The sequence below is a fragment of the Uranotaenia lowii genome, chromosome 1 (genome assembly GCF_029784155.1).
Source record: "Uranotaenia lowii strain MFRU-FL chromosome 1, ASM2978415v1, whole genome shotgun sequence".
Classification (NCBI taxonomy): Eukaryota; Metazoa; Arthropoda; class Insecta; order Diptera; family Culicidae; genus Uranotaenia; species Uranotaenia lowii.
Genome location: NC_073691.1, coordinates 83,853,749 through 83,871,659, shown reverse-complemented (window position 1 = coordinate 83,871,659; position 17,911 = coordinate 83,853,749). Strand labels below are relative to the sequence as shown.

Genomic DNA, 17,911 nt, shown 5'->3' with positions numbered 1-17,911 from the left:
TGCTTTCAGGCATCTTTTTAATAAGAATATAGAAAACCCCATCTTCCCCCGAGGGTTTTTTTTTAATTTTTTGAAAACCAATTTAAGTTCATCAATATTTGTCAGCGTGGTTGAGAGAATTCCGAAGGGTGACATTCAAATCCATTTGGGCGACTTCAACGCAAAGATTGGCTCCGACAATCAGGACCTTGAGCGCATCATGAGGCGCCATGGTCTAGGACAGATGAACGAAAACGGAGAGCTGTTTCTAGAATTTTGTGGAAACAACAACATGGTGATCGGTGGATCGCTCTTCCCCCATCGACCAGCACATAAGGTCACTTGGGTATCCCGAGATGGCCGAACAGAAAATCAAATTGACCACATCTGCATCAGTCGAAAATGGAGAAGGAGCCTTCTTGATGTCCGCAACAAACGAAGCGCAGACATTGCATCTGACCATCACCTCGTCCTTGGCGAGATACGACTGAGAGTTGCGCGTGTCCAACGGCGCGAGGAGAAAGTCGGGTGTCGATACGACGTCCGCCGGTTGGAAAATCCAGAGGTAAAAAGGGCATACGTTGAACAGCTAGAATCCCGAGCCTAGGAGCTGCCGACAGACGGAACAGTCGAAGAACAGTGGTGTGGAATCAAGAATGCCTTTATCACGACGAGCCATGGTACTCTCGGTAAAGTTTGTGGAAGACGAAATGAATGGATGTCGGATGAAACCTGGAGGATGATCGATGATCGGAGAAAGGCGAAAGTCGGAATTGAGCAGGCATGTACCGGGTCAGCCAAAGCAGCCGCCCGCTTACGATATGCGGAGCTGGAAAAGGCAGTTAAACGAGCTTGTAGACGAGACAAGAGAGCCTGGACAAACTCCCTAGCCGAAGAGGGAGAAAGAGCCGCCGCCATTGGAGATATCCGATTACTTTATGACATTTCTCGCCGCCTCAGTGGTGCAAGGACTAATGCAGGAATGCCGCTAAAAGACCGAGCAGATCAGTTATTGACCGATCGAACAGATCAGCTCAAACGATGGACTGAGCACTTCGAACAACTCTTCCAAGTCACGAATAGCGATGGCCAACAGAACCCGCAGCTTGAAGCGCCAACAGTAAGTCGCATAAATGGCGTCAACTCGGAAGCGCCCGCGCTGGCTGAAATAGAAGCGGCAATCAAAAACATGAAATCCAACAAAGCACCTGGGATCGATTGCATCCCTGCTGAAATGCTGAAAGCCGACCCTGCCCTGTCAGCACAAATGTTGCACCGTCTTTTCGCTGACATCTGGGATACTGCAACATTCCCGGCCGACTGGATGCAGGGTATCCTCGTAAAGGTCCCGAAGAAAGGAGACCTGACAGAGTGCGGTAACTGGCGAGGCATAACGTTGATATCTGTACAACCCTCAAAGTACTCTGCAAAGTGATTCTGAACAGGATCCAGGAGAAAATAGACGCTACACTCCGACGGCAACAAGCTGGATTCCGATCTCGACGATCATGTGTGGACCACATCACAACGCTACGAATCATACTGGAACAAATCAACGAATTCCAGGACTCTCTTCTGCTGGTGTTCGTTGATTTCGAAAAAGCATTCGACCTACTTAACCATGAAAACATCTGGGCTGCTCTTAGACGACGAGGGGTCCCAGAGAAACTAGTCCATCTCATCGAAGCACAGTATGAGGCATTTTCGTGCAAGGTCTTGCACGACGGTGTCTTGTCCGAACCAATCCCGGTAACTGCTGGAGTGAGACAAGGATGTATTCTATTACCGCTACTTTTTCTAATCGTAATGGATGAGATTCTGATTGGATCGATTGACTGTGCACCGAACCGAGGATTGCCGTGGAATCCTTCAACAATGGAGCAACTGAACGACCTTGACCTGGCTGACGATATTGTTTTGCTCGCCCAAACACAACCAGATATGCAGAGCAAACTCGACGACCTCACCGAAAGTTCCAAGGCAGCAGGTCTCAAAGTCAATGTCGGAAAGACCAAGTCGATGGAGATCAACACAGGAAATCCCTCCAGTTTCATGGTAGCTGGGCAACAAGTTGAGAAAGTGGAGTGCTTCCAGTATCTTGGTAGCCAGATTACGCCTGATGGTGGTACCAGAAAAGACATCGAAACACGGATCAGAAAGGCCCGATTTGCATTTGCGAGTCTCCGAAACATCTGACGGTCACGCCAGATCTCTCTACGAACAAAAACCCGAATCTTCAACTCAAACGTCAAATCCGTATTGCTGTACGGGTGCGAAACTTGGTGCACATATGCGGTAACGACGCGAAAACTGCAAGTATTTGTAAACCGCTGCCTGCGGAATATCATCCGCGCTTGGTGGCCTGGCAACTGGATCTCGAATGAGGAACTACATCGCCGGTGTCATCAAAAGGCGCTAGAAATCGAGATTCGGGAACGTAAGTGGAGATGGATTGGGCACACGCTGCGAAAAGATGAAAACGAGATTTGCAGAGAGGCGCTAGATTGGAATCCAGAAGGTCATCGAAGAAGAGGCAGACCCAGAAATTCGTGGCGGCGAAGCCTAGCCGCTGAAATCCGAACTGTCGACGAGAATCTTGACTGGGACCAGGTGAAGACGCTGGCTCCGGATCGTCAACAGTGGAGGTCTTTTACCGCGGCCCTATGCACCGGAGGATCGGCGCGGGATCATTAAGTAAGTACCGTAATCCGGGGTAAGATTGATCACTTTTTTCAATATTTTTCGGTTAAGGGGAATGTGGCATGTTTAATATTTTTAAAACCAGTACTGGGCTCCTATGAACGTAAAACATGGTTGGAGAAATTTATTAGACTTCTTTAAATTTGATTTAAAAATCGATTTAGTCTCTGTTCAGAATTTGATGCTTTGGGGTGACATTGATCAGTCTCTATTTTGACGGTTTTATCGAGTTTTCTTGATCATAAAGAATACAAAAAACCATAATTATAAAATTTTAAATAATTGTTCATCAATTTGACCTAGTTTTTAACCTTTTCTTTTAAAAACATTTATAATCGAAAAAAGAACACTGATGCTGCATACATTTAGGGGCAAAAGTTATAACAATTGCTAAATAGTTTTAGCTTCAAAATACAAATGAAATTTTACCTTCACACGTTCTTCTAGGCTCACCCACCATTACCATTTTCATTTTTTCTTCAAAGTTAACCATTGATAGGGTTCATAGCCATTTTTCCAATACGGGCTTACTCTTGGAAAACGTCCTTTGTTTTTAAATATAAAAAGTTTATCACTAAATGCCTATAAAAATAGCACTACAACTACACAAATACAAAGAAAAAAAGTTGTTCTTTCACATTCAACAACTCGTTTGCTTCTAAATGCTTTTTGGTATCATCAGGAGAGCTGTTTGTTTGCGAGCCTTGGAAAAGATAGATATTTTAAGATTTTGAAATATCATTTTTACTAGCAGAAAACAAATTTCAAATACAAACCAAATTTTGCCTTTTTGATACTCAATTAATAGGCTTCAAACGTAGAAAACAGTTTTCAAAAATTCAAACTGTAGACTTAGTTAATGATGATTATTTGGCACAATTTCATGTTGATCAAAGCTACCCCGGTGATCAATGTTACCCCGTTTTACGGTAAGTAAGTAATATTTGTCTCACAAGAACTTTCAAATACAGAGAATGTCCTTGACGGAATCGACGATTCTTTCCGAAAGGCATTGAAGTCAGGAATCGTGACCGTAATTGGTGGAACCTTTTCGTTTTTAAGAGTATAAGAAGAAGGTTTCTTAGTACTCTTATCAGAAATAAATCTGAATATTTCCTTATCACTGATGTTATGAAGACATCGAATGAATTGGAAATTTCAATTTTTTTTTTTGAAAGATGGGTCTGGATTAGGTTCGACAATCCGTTTCTTCCGACTTTGACGCCGGCCGATGACTTCCCCATGCTGGAAAGAAAAGTGAAAAATATGAATAAAAGAAAATGAAAACAATTTATGCACTGAAAAGTGCAGTGATTGAAAAAAGGTAAAAAAAAATGAATAATGTAAAATGTTCCTGCAGGTACACAGCAACGATACGATGCTCCGGCGTACGTGTTGACGGCTCAACGGTACAGATGGAAGTGATTACAATGTACATATTTTTGTGATTTAAGTGATACCTCAAAGTTACATCTTTAATCAACCTTTTGTATAAAAATACTTTTTACATTTTTATGTCAAAGACAAATGTTTTCGTTTTGATTACTTAGTGGGATTGTTTGTTTGATTTTTTTTTTTTAAAAGGAAACTAACTACCGTCAACTGGGGCAACATGCAACAATTTTCAACTTCAATGGCTTCTAAAAAACTTATGTTCACAATTAATCCTACCCCTTATGCATCAAAAGTTTTAAGGATGCTGGGGTATCAAATTGGCGTAGTTAGAAAAATTATAGGTTTCTTCAGTTATTTTTAATTTTCTAAAAACATGCGATTTTCACCCTCCTTAGAAAATGGGGTAACTTGCAACAAACTTTGTTTTTAATGAAAAATCTTATGAACACTTACGAAAATTTATAGTTTTTAATATATTAGCGATGCCTTAAAGACCATTACGCATGACAACACCAATTGCAGTAGTTTTTGGGTCTGTAATAACTAATTTTCACATTTTTTCTGAAAATGAAGATGCTGCATACATTTAGGGGTTAAATATTACTACGAAAAATTCTAAAAGCTGAAATCATAAAAATAAATGTTTCGATGAATAAAATTCCAATGTTTACAAACGCGTGATGCAAAACATTAATATTCCAACACATGGGAACAAGATTTACCAGGTATTTCTTTGATTTGCATTTTGTTGCATTTAACCCCAGACACCTAACGGAATTTTAAAAATATTTATTTAAAAAAATTGCGTGATTGTTCGAAAAATATTTTAACACCAACAATGTTGGTATAACAAAAGGAAACCAGTAAAAAGTTTGTAGGTAATATTATCAAGCCAATCTGTCATACTGGATAAAGTTTTTTTTGGCATTAAAAAATGTTAAAATTTGTACATTTATTGCTCGATTTTTCAAATTTTACATAAAAATAAAAATTTTAAGAAAACTAGCTTAAGATGTGAGAACTTATGTCATCATCATTTTGTGATCATTAAAAGATAACTTTATTACAATACATTAAATTAAAAATTGATTTAATGTAGGGTTATATAAATGTTGCATCGAACCCCGCTGTTGCATGATGCCCCGTTTGACGGTACTCTACTATTTACAACCTACTTCTATATTTAACCTACTATTTACAACTTATCCAACTATGTTTGTTTTTGCAAGAAAAATTTAGCGTTTAGATAGAAATACGCTTAACATCTGCCGATCAAGGTTTAATCCGGCAGGATTTTTTTTTGCGCTCTCGGAAAATCACGAGCAGAAGGTAAGCTTAATAATGCAATGGTACCTACTAGTTATTCGACCAATTCCAATCAGCCTCCCTATTAGGCATCATCTAGCTAGAGCATCAATGAGCCGGGAATTGGAGTAAATATTTGAACCCTTTTGACGGATTGTGTATGAATGATTGGAATAGTCAGGAGAGAGTTAGCAAACGAAAAAACCCCTTCCGGGAGTTGATCCAACAACCGAGTACTACCCCAAAAACTGAAATAAAAAGGTTCGGAAGCTTAGCATTTAAAAATCAACCCCTGCACGTTGATTAAAAATTAAAAAGCTGCACTAAAACTCATTCGATTGCTTTCTCGCTGCTGGAATGATGATGTTCGTACAAATGGGAAAGTTGTTAGTTCGTTTTCGATCCCAATAGCAGAGACACACCTGTGCTGCTGCTATGAGCGAACATGTTTTTCCGGTGGGTTTTTCGGCGGAAATCCCTACAGACAGAGAGACAGAGAGTCAGGTCAGGCAGGATGATTAAGAGTAGGTATAGTTAGGAAAGGGGTTAAACAGTTTTCACTAACTGACGAAATGATGGATCACCAACCAAAGTGAAAATCATAACAGAATGAAAAGAAAGGTTAAAAAAAAACTAGCCATAGATGGAGTAATAAAAATTTACATATAAATTAAGCAATCATATTTGCTCAACACAGGATGAAACAGAATTTTCCGAGGTGAGGTTGGATTCGGAAGCCGAGAGATAATCCACACCACCACTAGGCAGGGACGAGGGATGGGGCGGGATAGCCCGCCCGAATTGAGTCAACACGTCACGGTGAAATTTTTACGGGTATTTCCTTTGGTGAGTGGGTTTCGATATTTTGTCTTGCGGGGGTGCGGGAGTAATTTTTAATGGGTTACTGCCAATGATGGATACACAGAGATAGCTAGAGCACAACACACATAACGTATGTACATACATCCGGGCGTCACCACTTCCCGACATACAAACAAAGAAAAAGGATTGAAAATCATCCCAGCGAGCGCACTATGGATGAAATCGAAGTTAAGTTTTTGAAGATATTGTACACAAGTATAAAGTGCCTCATACTATAAGACTTTCGTTTGAATTTTAATGGTTTTTTCTTTGTTCAAACCAATCAATTTAAGTATGTAGTTCATTCCAGTTTTTTTTTTGCAAAAATCGACTTTGAAACTAGTTTATGTCTCTCAAGAAGCGTTTCTGAGCTCCGAATCAAGAGAATACCAGAGAACTCTGATGGTTTGGAGTCGCGATCTTTATCAAATCTGTTGTGAGACATTAAATTCTCCCTTAAAGTGTTAATTAGAGCTTAGATTCGAAGTTTAATTGTTAAAAATAGATATTTATTCTATTTAACCTGTTATTTTTGGATAGTGGTGTTTTGGCAGTGGACTGTATATGCGGCAAACCAATCAAATCTTAAGTTCCGGATGCACTTCTGAGTGATAAACTATTAATTCTTCACAAAATTTATTCCTTTATTGTTACATTTTCTCTACATAAATTATTCAACAATTCACTTAATTTGGAAGGTTAATTCATACTGCCTTGCCTGTACGTCACGCACCTCTATTTAAAGACAAATCGAATGTTCTGGAACGAACATTCGAACGAACAAGGTGAAAACAGGAACAATCTGGAATATCGGTTAATATTCTAGAACCTTCCAAATAGGGATAAAAAGGAAAGAATGATACAGTTTCTGGATCATTCTGGAACGAAGTTTCCAGAACGAAATCTTTTAAGCTGATTCGGCTTGAACAAGTGGTATTTTACAAACATGATAGGGGCATACACAAAAACACTCTTGTATTCCATTGTCTAATCATTATTAAACCTTCGTAAAAGCTTAAACATATATTTTTTTTTAAATAAAAAACGTACACAAATACATACAGGATCTCAATGAAACTTGATGTTTCCTCGAAGGGATTCTTTTTTCTTAACTCTAAACGTACATCTTTCTAGGGTTTGATGGCTAGCATCTTACAAATGGGGATTTTTTTTATTATCTGACGGGTTTGCGCCGTGGGTCTTCAGATTTTCCCCAAAATTGAAAATTTGGTTCATTTTTGCGACTTAAAAACACATGTATTTTTTCAGATTTCTAAAATTTTTATTTTTTGAGTTAGCTTTAGTTTGATTTTTTTTGTAAATAAAAAATAACCGTTTTTCAAAGCTACATAACTCTGTTATTTTTCAACGGAAATTATAAAATAGCACATCAAAATGCATTGAAATTTTATCAGCTTTCCAAATAAAATAGTTGAAAAAAATTAAATAATGACCTTCAACATGAAAAGTTGTAAATAAACTTTAAATGGCGTCTAAAAGTACCGTCTGCATCACCGAATATTTTGCAAAAAATACCATTGTATAGCTCAATTTATGATGCAACTTTCATCTGAAGACATCAAAAAGGGCCATCAACTCCTTGAAGAGTTATGAAATAAATGATGACAATAAATCTCTTTTTTGCATCGAAAACAAACAATGGTCGAACAACTACACTCACATATGGAGATAGCGCGCACTTCTAACAACATGGAAACAAAAGAACTTATCAAAGCAGGTAAAAAAACACTACTTTTTCGTGCTGCGTAGAGTGTTTGCAGCATAACTGACTTTAAATTTGACCCAACATTTTTAGTATTGTATTGTTAATGTGATATAACAAATAATGGAAATGTTGCTTTTACAACCTGGTCATATGCTATATAACTTATTAACTTTTCGATCAAAGATCTTTGAGAAGCATAATCAATGCCAATAGTAGAAGGTTCAGTCCCTGTATTTGGGATCACAAAAATGTGATTATAGAATGCAATATAGACGTGCTTTACATTACTATTTTATTTGGAAAGCTGATAAAATTTCAATGCATTTTGATGTGCTATTTTATAATTTCCGTTGAAAAATAACAGAGTTATGTAGCTTTGAAAAATGGTTATTTTTTATTTACAAAAAAATCAAACCGAAGCTAAATTAAAAAAATAAAAATGTTAGAAATCTGAAAAAATACATGTGTTTTTAAGTCGCAAAAACGAACCAAATTTTCAATTTTGGGGAAAATCTGAAGACCCCCGGCGCAAAATGTCAGATAATAAAAAAAAATCCCCAAATGTTAAAACCACCAAGTCACAGAAAGTGTACTATGTGTGCCGTGACCGGGATTCGATCTCATACCAGCAGGCTTAGAAGACTTGAAGGCTATCCTCTACGCCACGGGCTGCAGCGTTTACAGTTTTACTTTTTAAGTACATACCTTTGAATAAGAGTTAAAAACCATCAGTTTTAAGTACATACATTTGAATAAGAGTTAAAAACCACCCAAGTATTTGTTTTGAGCTTTTTTTTAATCCAAAATATTACATCAAAAAGTATCTAAACCTTGTATGAATTTTTAAATTTTTTCGAGTTGATAAATTCATAAAATTCTTTCTTGCCTTATGTTCAAAGCGTATCATCCTCAAAATACATTGATTAGATATGCTGTCCAGTCAGCCATTTATTAAAACAGCCGTAGGCGCATTTAACCCGATAAACCCATTTAGGAAACCTTTTTCCCTAAACGTTTTTACTTCTTTCAATGCTGGTGATTTGCAACATTTTCCACATGGTCAATAGGAATTTCATACTTACCTTGAAGACGGAAAAGTGATTTTAAAATTGGTAAAAAATTTAGGATACATCGGCTTTACGCTCATTTGTTAACAGGATAATTACACAGTAACTGTCTATTGCTACGAACGAACATGAGGGCGCTTGCTGTCCATTAATAAGTGTATCTTACTCCAGTGTTTCCTGCAGTGTTCGGTTGATGGTTGCTGGCTTGGAAAACAACAACAACCGGAAAGTAAACCAGATTGCGGGCGGAGCGGTTTTTCCAGAGCAACCCACCCACCACCACACATGGAGAAGAGGCTTGGAGGGTGGTTTGTGGAGTAGGCAGCTATAATACCTACTATACTGTACACTGACTGGGTTCAGTGGGAAAGGATCAAAATTGATTGTGATGAAAATAAATGAGATTTTTCATCGGGGAAACTTTTTTTCTTTCTTATTTCTACATGATGGAACCATGTTCGTTCATTAAATGTGTGTGGACGTGAGCTTTATTACTTTTTATTCAGCCTAAGCGACTTCCGATAAACCGCGGAGGGCTGTTTCTGAAGACGTGATGGCTGAGTTTGGCTTGATTAGGTTAGCCTTTTTTTGACAGGAACACTGCGGAACACATTAATGGTTTTCAGGCAATGATCTTCATGTTTAAAAAAATAAATATCCTAGTATTTATAGACGAAATGATTGATTATCTGGGTATTTTCAGTTCAAGATAAAATATGCCTTAGATATTACCCGAATTGTTACAATTTGACTTCATTTTTATCGGATATTGAATGTTGTATGAAAATCATCCTCCAGCTTATTGTGAATAAATATGACCGAACATAGGCACATACATAGTACATATGTCTCTAGGAAGGTCTGCATTTTATTTCCGTCCATCGGCATTCCATCTATCCGTCTTCAGCTCCAACAACGGAAGGAACAATATGAGCAGACGGAACCGAAAAAGTCTACTCCTACTTCCCGACCCGAAATAAAATCGGCCTCGTTTGGCACTCAGATATGGTGGGCTCAGTCAGGCTCTTGGCTTGGCGATGATTAATGGTACCAATCGAGGGTCCAATTGTCACACACGACTCTCGAGGTATTGAAAGAAATTCTGGCACCGAAGGACGGACGAGGCGACACATTCGTCATATCGTGTTTTTTCGATGGCTTCAGCAAAGATGTTGCCCTTTCAGTTCCGATTGATAAATTTTTCTACTTTGCTTGAGAATTCTTCACTTATCAAGAAATCGAATACGTATAATATAACATCTTCATTCATAAATTATTTTCTTGGAAATATTTTGAAAATTTAAAAAGATAATTTATTTGAGATCAGAGGGTCTAAAATCTGTCATCTCTGGACACACAGGTCAAGATGAGCTTGAAGGGGAAATCGCTCGTTGGCTCAACAATGAAAGAAGAAATGCATGAATAAATGGAGGATATTGTTTGATTTATATGTTGTCATTTTATTCGTTCGAGGGGATTTGGACGTGTAAATGCATTTGATTGATGGAATTAGGTAGGTACCCATCTTTATTCCACACTCGACAAATCTGCACCAAGTGTAGATATTGTATAAATCCAACGTCCAAGATAATCCAACTAAAGTCAAGAACGTGGATAGGAGCTTAACACACAATTGTGCTGAGAAGTTAATGCGTTTTTTCCGGATTTCGCCACACTGGTGATTTATGTGTTTTGTTCCAAATTTGTCTCGTGGATGTTTTACCATGTGGCCCATCAAACTTCTTATCTTCTATTCTTAAACAATGAATAAATGCTTAACACAAAATAAACTGACACTTTTTAACTCTTATTGGTGCCAGAGGCGGCTGAAATAATCTCTATTTGTGTTATTAGTGAACTCATGATCAAATAAATTAGAAAAATTAGACAAGGTAGAGAACAAACACATTGCGGACCAAATAGGTACGAGGTAACGGGTGTTAAATAAAAACTGAGAATGTTTTCAATACCTTTCAGTAACTCAAATACAGAGCGTAAAATTTTCTTTCTCCAAGAAAATTGCTCTTTGGCTCCCTAGAAACAGTAGGCGTGTTTGGTTTGGCTAGTTTGAATTTAGTCAAAGCAAAGATGGCGTCGAAACAGCACGTGCTCCGCGAACGCATTGTACGGTTCTATGAAACGCATTTCCAGCAAGGAAAAAAGTTCACGGTGGCACATTTTAAGGAAGAAAATGTACCTGTCAGTACGGTATATCGTATCCTGGCTTCTTTGAACGTAGAGCGGAAGGTCGGAAGTGGTCGTCCGGTGACGATAATGACGAAGCAGAGGAAGACATCGTTAAAGAAGCTGTTTGACAACAAGGACGCAACCAGCCTGCGTGACGCCGGTCGGAAATATGGCTGCTCTCACGTATTGATCCATCGTACCCTCAAGATGGAAGGAATCGTCTGCAGGAAGAAGACGAGGTCGCCGGAGTACACGGAGGAGCAGATTGAGACGGTCAAATCACAGTGTCGGTGGATGACCAAAAAATACCGCGGGACGTCATTCGTTCTGGCTGGCTGGCGTACCTTGAGGAGAAAAAGATACCGTTCGTGCCGAAAGATCGTAACCCAACAAACTTGCCCCAGTGCCGCCCAATAGAGGATTTCTTTGGCTCACTCAGTGCCCTAGTGTATAAAAACAATTGGAGGACCAAGGACACGAAGCAACTGACTACAAGAATCCGGAATTGTATCCGGAAAATGGACGTAAGTGCCGTACAACGTTCTTGTGAGAGCATCGCGACAAAGTTGCGTCGAACATCAGATCACATTTTTTTATTTGTGATTGAAAAAATTCTCATTTTTTATTTAACACCCGTTATGCCGTTAGTGTGCTACACTTCGTAGCATAACTCTTATGTTATTTTTTTGATAATGAAAATATATTCGACGAAATTTAACTCAGTACTTTCGGTAACTCAAAATACAAAATTTGTGAAATTTGGTCCAGTGGTTTCTGAGATACAGATTGACGGATTTCGGTATTTCCCATGCTTAAATTTCTTCCCGTTCCTTAAGGTGTTAAGATGAATTGAACTATGTTTCTTTCCATATAAATATTAATGCAAAACAAATCTTCACCAACGAGTCGATCAGCATGAAACTTTGCAAAGTTATGGTGAAAGTTTTGGTGATAGTTTTGAGTCCTTCCCAACTCAGAAAAAGGGTTCACTCATACAATTTTCGAGTTTATTTAATCTTTGCAATCATGGACCCATTTTTTGGGTCTAATTTTCTTGCTTTAGCTAAAGTTTGTTTTTCATCGCCATAGAAAGCCAGAATTAACGTGTACTTCATCAATATCAACCGAAGCTCGCTGATTGTAAAACGTTTTGACAGTGACCATATTGACTGGAAACTCGATTTCGTTTGTTGGATAATTTTTCCAACAGTACGCAATATCGATTCCAGAGTGCGCATCGATTGATTTGAAGAAATGCTATCTTCTTCTTCTTCTTCTTCTTCCTCTTCTTACATCAACATGGCCAAAACATGTAGGCATCCTGGAAAATGGAAGACTTACGTCTTTCATTTTTCTTTTCAGCGTATTATCTGTTACATATTACCATGCATTGCAGATTCTACTACGGCCAGGCCAACCATGTGATGGAAACCGCGAAAGATACAGGAACAAGGGAGGAATAAAGCGTGGAGTTCCCTGACAAACGCTTCATATGATATTTTGCTAAAATTTATAACTATTGATTGATTGGTAATTGGGAAAAATCTGGGACGGATTAGGGTTAAAAGAATAATATTCAATAGAAACGATCTCACCAAACTCCAAAGGATTCCGCTGGTGCTATCTGCCTATTTTTCTTGGTTCCGGTAATCTTGAAATTGGTTGCATTCACATGTTCTCAACATGACTGTTCCCTCAATTTCAACTGCCTAACATCAACCGCCAATTGGTTGTTTGCGTTTACCTTAGAACGTAATTAGTATGTTCCGCCAAGCAAGGATGGTCTAAATCCACTCGCTCACTCAATCGCGACACACTCTTCAACGATTCACTCAAGCGCTCTTTCGGATCTCGCGAATCTTTGTCTGAACCGAACGCGGGGGGAAAAAGAGTAACGTTGATCGAATCTGTTTGTGAGTGCTGCTGGTTTTGAACGTTGGCCGCTTGCGTACGGGCAGGTTTGAATCATGCAATGATGCAATCATCGACTTCCCTGGCTCCAGATATTCGTTCGCTGATCCGATTCAACTGGTTCAACTGAAAGAAGGAATCGAATCGGCAAATGATTGGCCCGCCGTTCGTTCAGATATCTTTGAATCGCCGCACACAGTATTTAAGAAAAAAAAATCATTGCGGCCAAACGGTACACGGTAGTCATTTGATTTCTTCGCAACATGTTCATATTTTTTTATGATCTTTAATATTTTCAAAGAAAAAACTGATTTTATTACCAAGGGATATGAAAAATAAGTTTAAACTTTGATGTAATCACAAAAATATAAGTCCAGTCTAGTTTGGCTATTATTTCGATGCTATTTTGAGTCAAGTAATTCATAACACAAGGCTACAAAATTCACATTCCTAGGTGCGAAAAATATAAGAGCTAATTTTGACTTATTTTGGAGGGCTGATTCAAAATAGTAACTTATACCGTATTTGTTTTCACCACCCGAAAGTGTTGCACCTTCCACGCTGAAAACGAGCATGAATCGAGTTTCGCACCCACCTTTGTTGGTGTACGTGAAATCGGCAGTGTCAACAGAAAACATCAAGCTGTCAAAAATCCATTACAGCTGGTATTTGTTTTCGTTTGACTTCGAAAATTGAAATGAAATTTACTTTAGTTGATCATTATCTTTTAAATAATATGAAAATTTTAGCATGAATTTATATACTATGTTGAATTGTGAAGATTTCAGATTTATTTTGCTTGGTAGATTCGCCTCTGGCTCTGATGATAACTGCAATACCAGCTGATTCTGGGTGGTCTATGTTTGCTGCTGCTAGACTGCAGTTACCCCAGCTTGAAGGTTCCGGTATTTTGAACGTTTATTCCTCGCAAATACCTCGAGTACCTATTTCCGTTTTCAGATGACAAAAGAAAAATTCTTGGAAGTCAAATTGGCGAACTCAGATCGCGGAAATCGGGGGAGAAAATTTTTCTAACAGACCGAAAAAAAATTCAAGCTCCCACCAATGCGGGTGTATAGTCTCGAACTACCGTTTTTGAAGGGCAACGGGTGGGAATCCGGGACTTGGCGCAACCGAGCATCGTCACCCTAAGCGCAGACACCATATACCCAGACTGACCACTGAAGGCTGATTTTGGCGCGTTTTCCGCAGCGCTATCTACGGGTTATCGTGAAACTAACGGCCACTTACACAAAAGGATTTTTTTTTACACAAACATAACTATTATTGTGTATATATTGAAACGCTATTAATATATCACGCACACATTTGCATTGTGCTATTTGTTTTTTTAATCTAGAGATGAAAACGGTTGTTTTTGATTACCTACTTTTGATTAAAAAAAAAAAAACACGGTATGGTTAAAAAACCACTAAAAACCATTTTCGAATTAGAGCGCATTAACCGAATGTGGTTAAAATTCAACCATAAAGCTTATAAAAAATACATCGACTTCAACAGCATTTGGAATTTGACATTTATTTACTTTAGCGTTACAACGTTACAATTACTTTCATAATTTATGTTACATTTGTGGTATGTTTGACATTAGGAAACTCACTTAGAACGATGTGTGAAGAAACTCATATCTCAAACACACCACAGTACATATCCTGCAACACTGTGTTCATGCTGTTTTCAGTCCCTGGTTGACTTACTAGTCGATGATTAAATCAAACCAATTTTATTTTTGAGCGAATGAAAACTTGAGATTTTTCGCTCCACTTCCTTATTGAGTTGTGGTTGAAAAACAAACATTTTCTGACAACTCCAGTGTGGTCCTGGTTGAAAACCACACACTGTGAATTCACAAGAAGAATCCATGAGATCAAAAAATGAATTAAGCCTTATTGCGTTGTGGTTGAAAAACAACCATTTTCTGACAACTCCATTGTGGTCCTGGTTGAAAACCACACACTGTGAATTCACAAGAAGAATCCATGAGATCAAAAAATTAATTAAGCCTTATTGCGTTGTGGTTGAAAAACAACCATTTTCTGACAACTCCATTGTGGTCCAGGTTGAAAACCACACACTGTGAATTCAGTACATTGAATATGGCTTTAAATTATGTTACTGGTTTAGAACTCTTAAATCAGAAGAATGGACGAGATTATATGTAACTTTGAGGCTACCGTAGTTTCGAATAATAAACTTAAACTACAAAGTTTTGATGAATAAACTGTTTAATCTAAAGTTTCTTAAAACCTTCTCCTAGCCGAAACGTCGCATATGCAAATGTTTGCAAAAACTGAATAAAACAAAAGTAGGGGCTATATTTACAAAATTTGAAAAACAATGTTTTGTTCACAGAAGAAATGAATGAAAATCGCAACAACGAAATATACCATCAAGTCTTCATCTACAACAAAAAACCGATGTCAGGTTTTTATTCACTTTTTTTCTCCAATAAATTCTAATATTTTCCTTTCTCTGAAAAAATTGTGTTACACTCGAAAAATGTCTGCTTTTCCAAATATCTATTTAAACTTGGATACGAAACGAGCCCTTTTACAGCCCAGCGGTTTTCGAAACAATATTTTGGACCTCGAGATGATGCATTTGTAAACATTTTCTCGCAAATTTAGAACAATTTCTAATCAAGTGAGTTGGTTGACAAAATGATGAGTCTTGACAAACAGTCTCACCCATCCGAGTTTAGTGATAATAGCTTAGCTTTTCATGTTCTGTTGATAAGTTGAAGATACCAATAAAACTAATTAAGCTTACACTTTATTGTTTCACGCAGAGAAATCGATTGTCATTGAAACAAAAGAAATACCTTTTTAAATCAATGTTCTAGTATTTTTTTTTATCTAAACCTTATTTTTTGGTTTAAATTTATTTCTATCAAAATGAAAGAAAATTATTTCAAGTTGATGTTTAAAAATATTGAATTCATTTACTGTTTTTGAAATCAAAAGACAACAGATTCGTGCAAAAATTAATGAATCAATTCTTTAATTTTGATTTAATTAAAAACAACAAAAACGAGGGAGAAAATTAAAGCGGGAAATTCTAAATATCGTGAAGGTTTTTTAGTTAGTTTTCTTTAAATTTATCCTTAATGAATTATTAAAGTTTTAAATTTGTTTGAGGTTAACTATTCAACGACAATTGATTCTAAGGAAGGTATCGAATTGGAAGCTTCGAAATTCTAAGCTGTTAGATAAAGGTACAGACAACCAACCGACAGGTGCAATAATCTTCATGTGTTTATAATCTGATCCGCTTGGCGATGCAGGCCATACTCTTCGGCCCGAGCAGACCACCTACCCAGTGCTTGCGGATCTCCTCGTAGAGATCGTTGAATTGGTATAGATGGTTTAATTGGACAGATTGGCACGGTCGGAGTTGTCCACTTGGGTCAGAGCAACACAGGTGCAGATCTTGATGGAACACCAACGTTCCCAGTCTGAACTTGTCCTTGATGATGTAGAACTGAATACCCATCTTTCGGCACAGAGCCGGTAGGTAGATGACCAGCTCAATGGAGTCAGCATCGTGAACGATCATCACCAGCTGAGCCTTCTTCTGCTCGACTAGTTTGACGACGGTGTTGGCGCCCTGCCGCAGGCGGTTGGTTTTCTTTGCCGGAGGTTCCTCCTTGCCAGCGGCCTTGGCCTCAGCCTTATCCTTCAATCGTTGGATCTTAGCGATCGAGTTTTCCGGCCGGTATACTTCTCGAAGATAAACAACACTGACAAAGTGTTTTACCCGTTTTCATTATTTTTGTTGGTCAAATTTCGAACCATTTATTGAATATCGCACGTGTAATCGATGCTATCAATGGGTATAAAAAAACAAACGTGAGCTCGTCACATCAAAATCAAAACATAAAACGAATTCACTCACACAGGCATACGCTATTTGACATTTCATGCAACGACAAGAAAATAAAAATCATCTTCGTTTGCATCAAGAGAGTAATGTTCTTTTACCATTCAAAATTCGTTTCGGCTGTGTGGAAAAGTATTGAATTCGATAAATAATACAGTGAAATTATTGCTTATTCACATGAAATAAACTTCATTCAAAATTATAATTTTTTGAAGAATGGATTCATTTTGTATACTAATTACTAAAAGACTATGATTTAAACATAACTTTGAATTAAAACATTTGGTTAAATTTCAACCGTGAAAGTTTTTTAGAAACAAGGAGAAATGGATTTGAAACAGACATTTTTAAATGTCTCAAATTCAGTGGATATTTGACCTTGTTTTCCAAAAATTTCTTAGAGAAAAAGTTGAACGGAAAAAGATGGAAAAATTGTCTAAAAAATTAGGCTTTTTAGGCTAGTCCAGAATAAGGCTAAAAAAGTTTCTGAGGTTATATTTCTAAATCGAAATATAAATTTTATTGAAACAACCAGCATTATATCACGAACACTACCAGCAGTAAATATGGTTGAGGCTTGTGATATAGCTCAGTTGGCAAGTCTGTTGCCTCCTGAGCCGATGTCCGCGAGTTCGAGCCCAAGAGTAAACATCGAACACAGTTGTACCGGATAGTTTTTCAATAACAATCCGCCAACTGCAACGTTGATAAAGTCGCGAATGCTATAAAGATTGTAAAACGACTATAATTGAAACAAAAACAAAAAGTAAATATGATTAAAGCGCTGGCCAATACATTCGTCATATTTATTATTCTACTTAATTTTTTTTTGCAAATTGTCTAAACAAGTTCTAATCATTCCAACGATAATGTATTTTAC

At 37.7% G+C, this 17,911-nt stretch overlaps 1 pseudogene; it reads right to left on the bottom strand.

Moving 5' to 3' along the window:
• Window positions 1–15,624: 15,624 nt before the first annotated feature.
• LOC129738433 (60S ribosomal protein L7a-like) lies at window positions 15,625–16,905 on the bottom strand (annotated as a pseudogene).
• Between the last annotated feature and the right edge of the window lie 1,006 nt (window positions 16,906–17,911).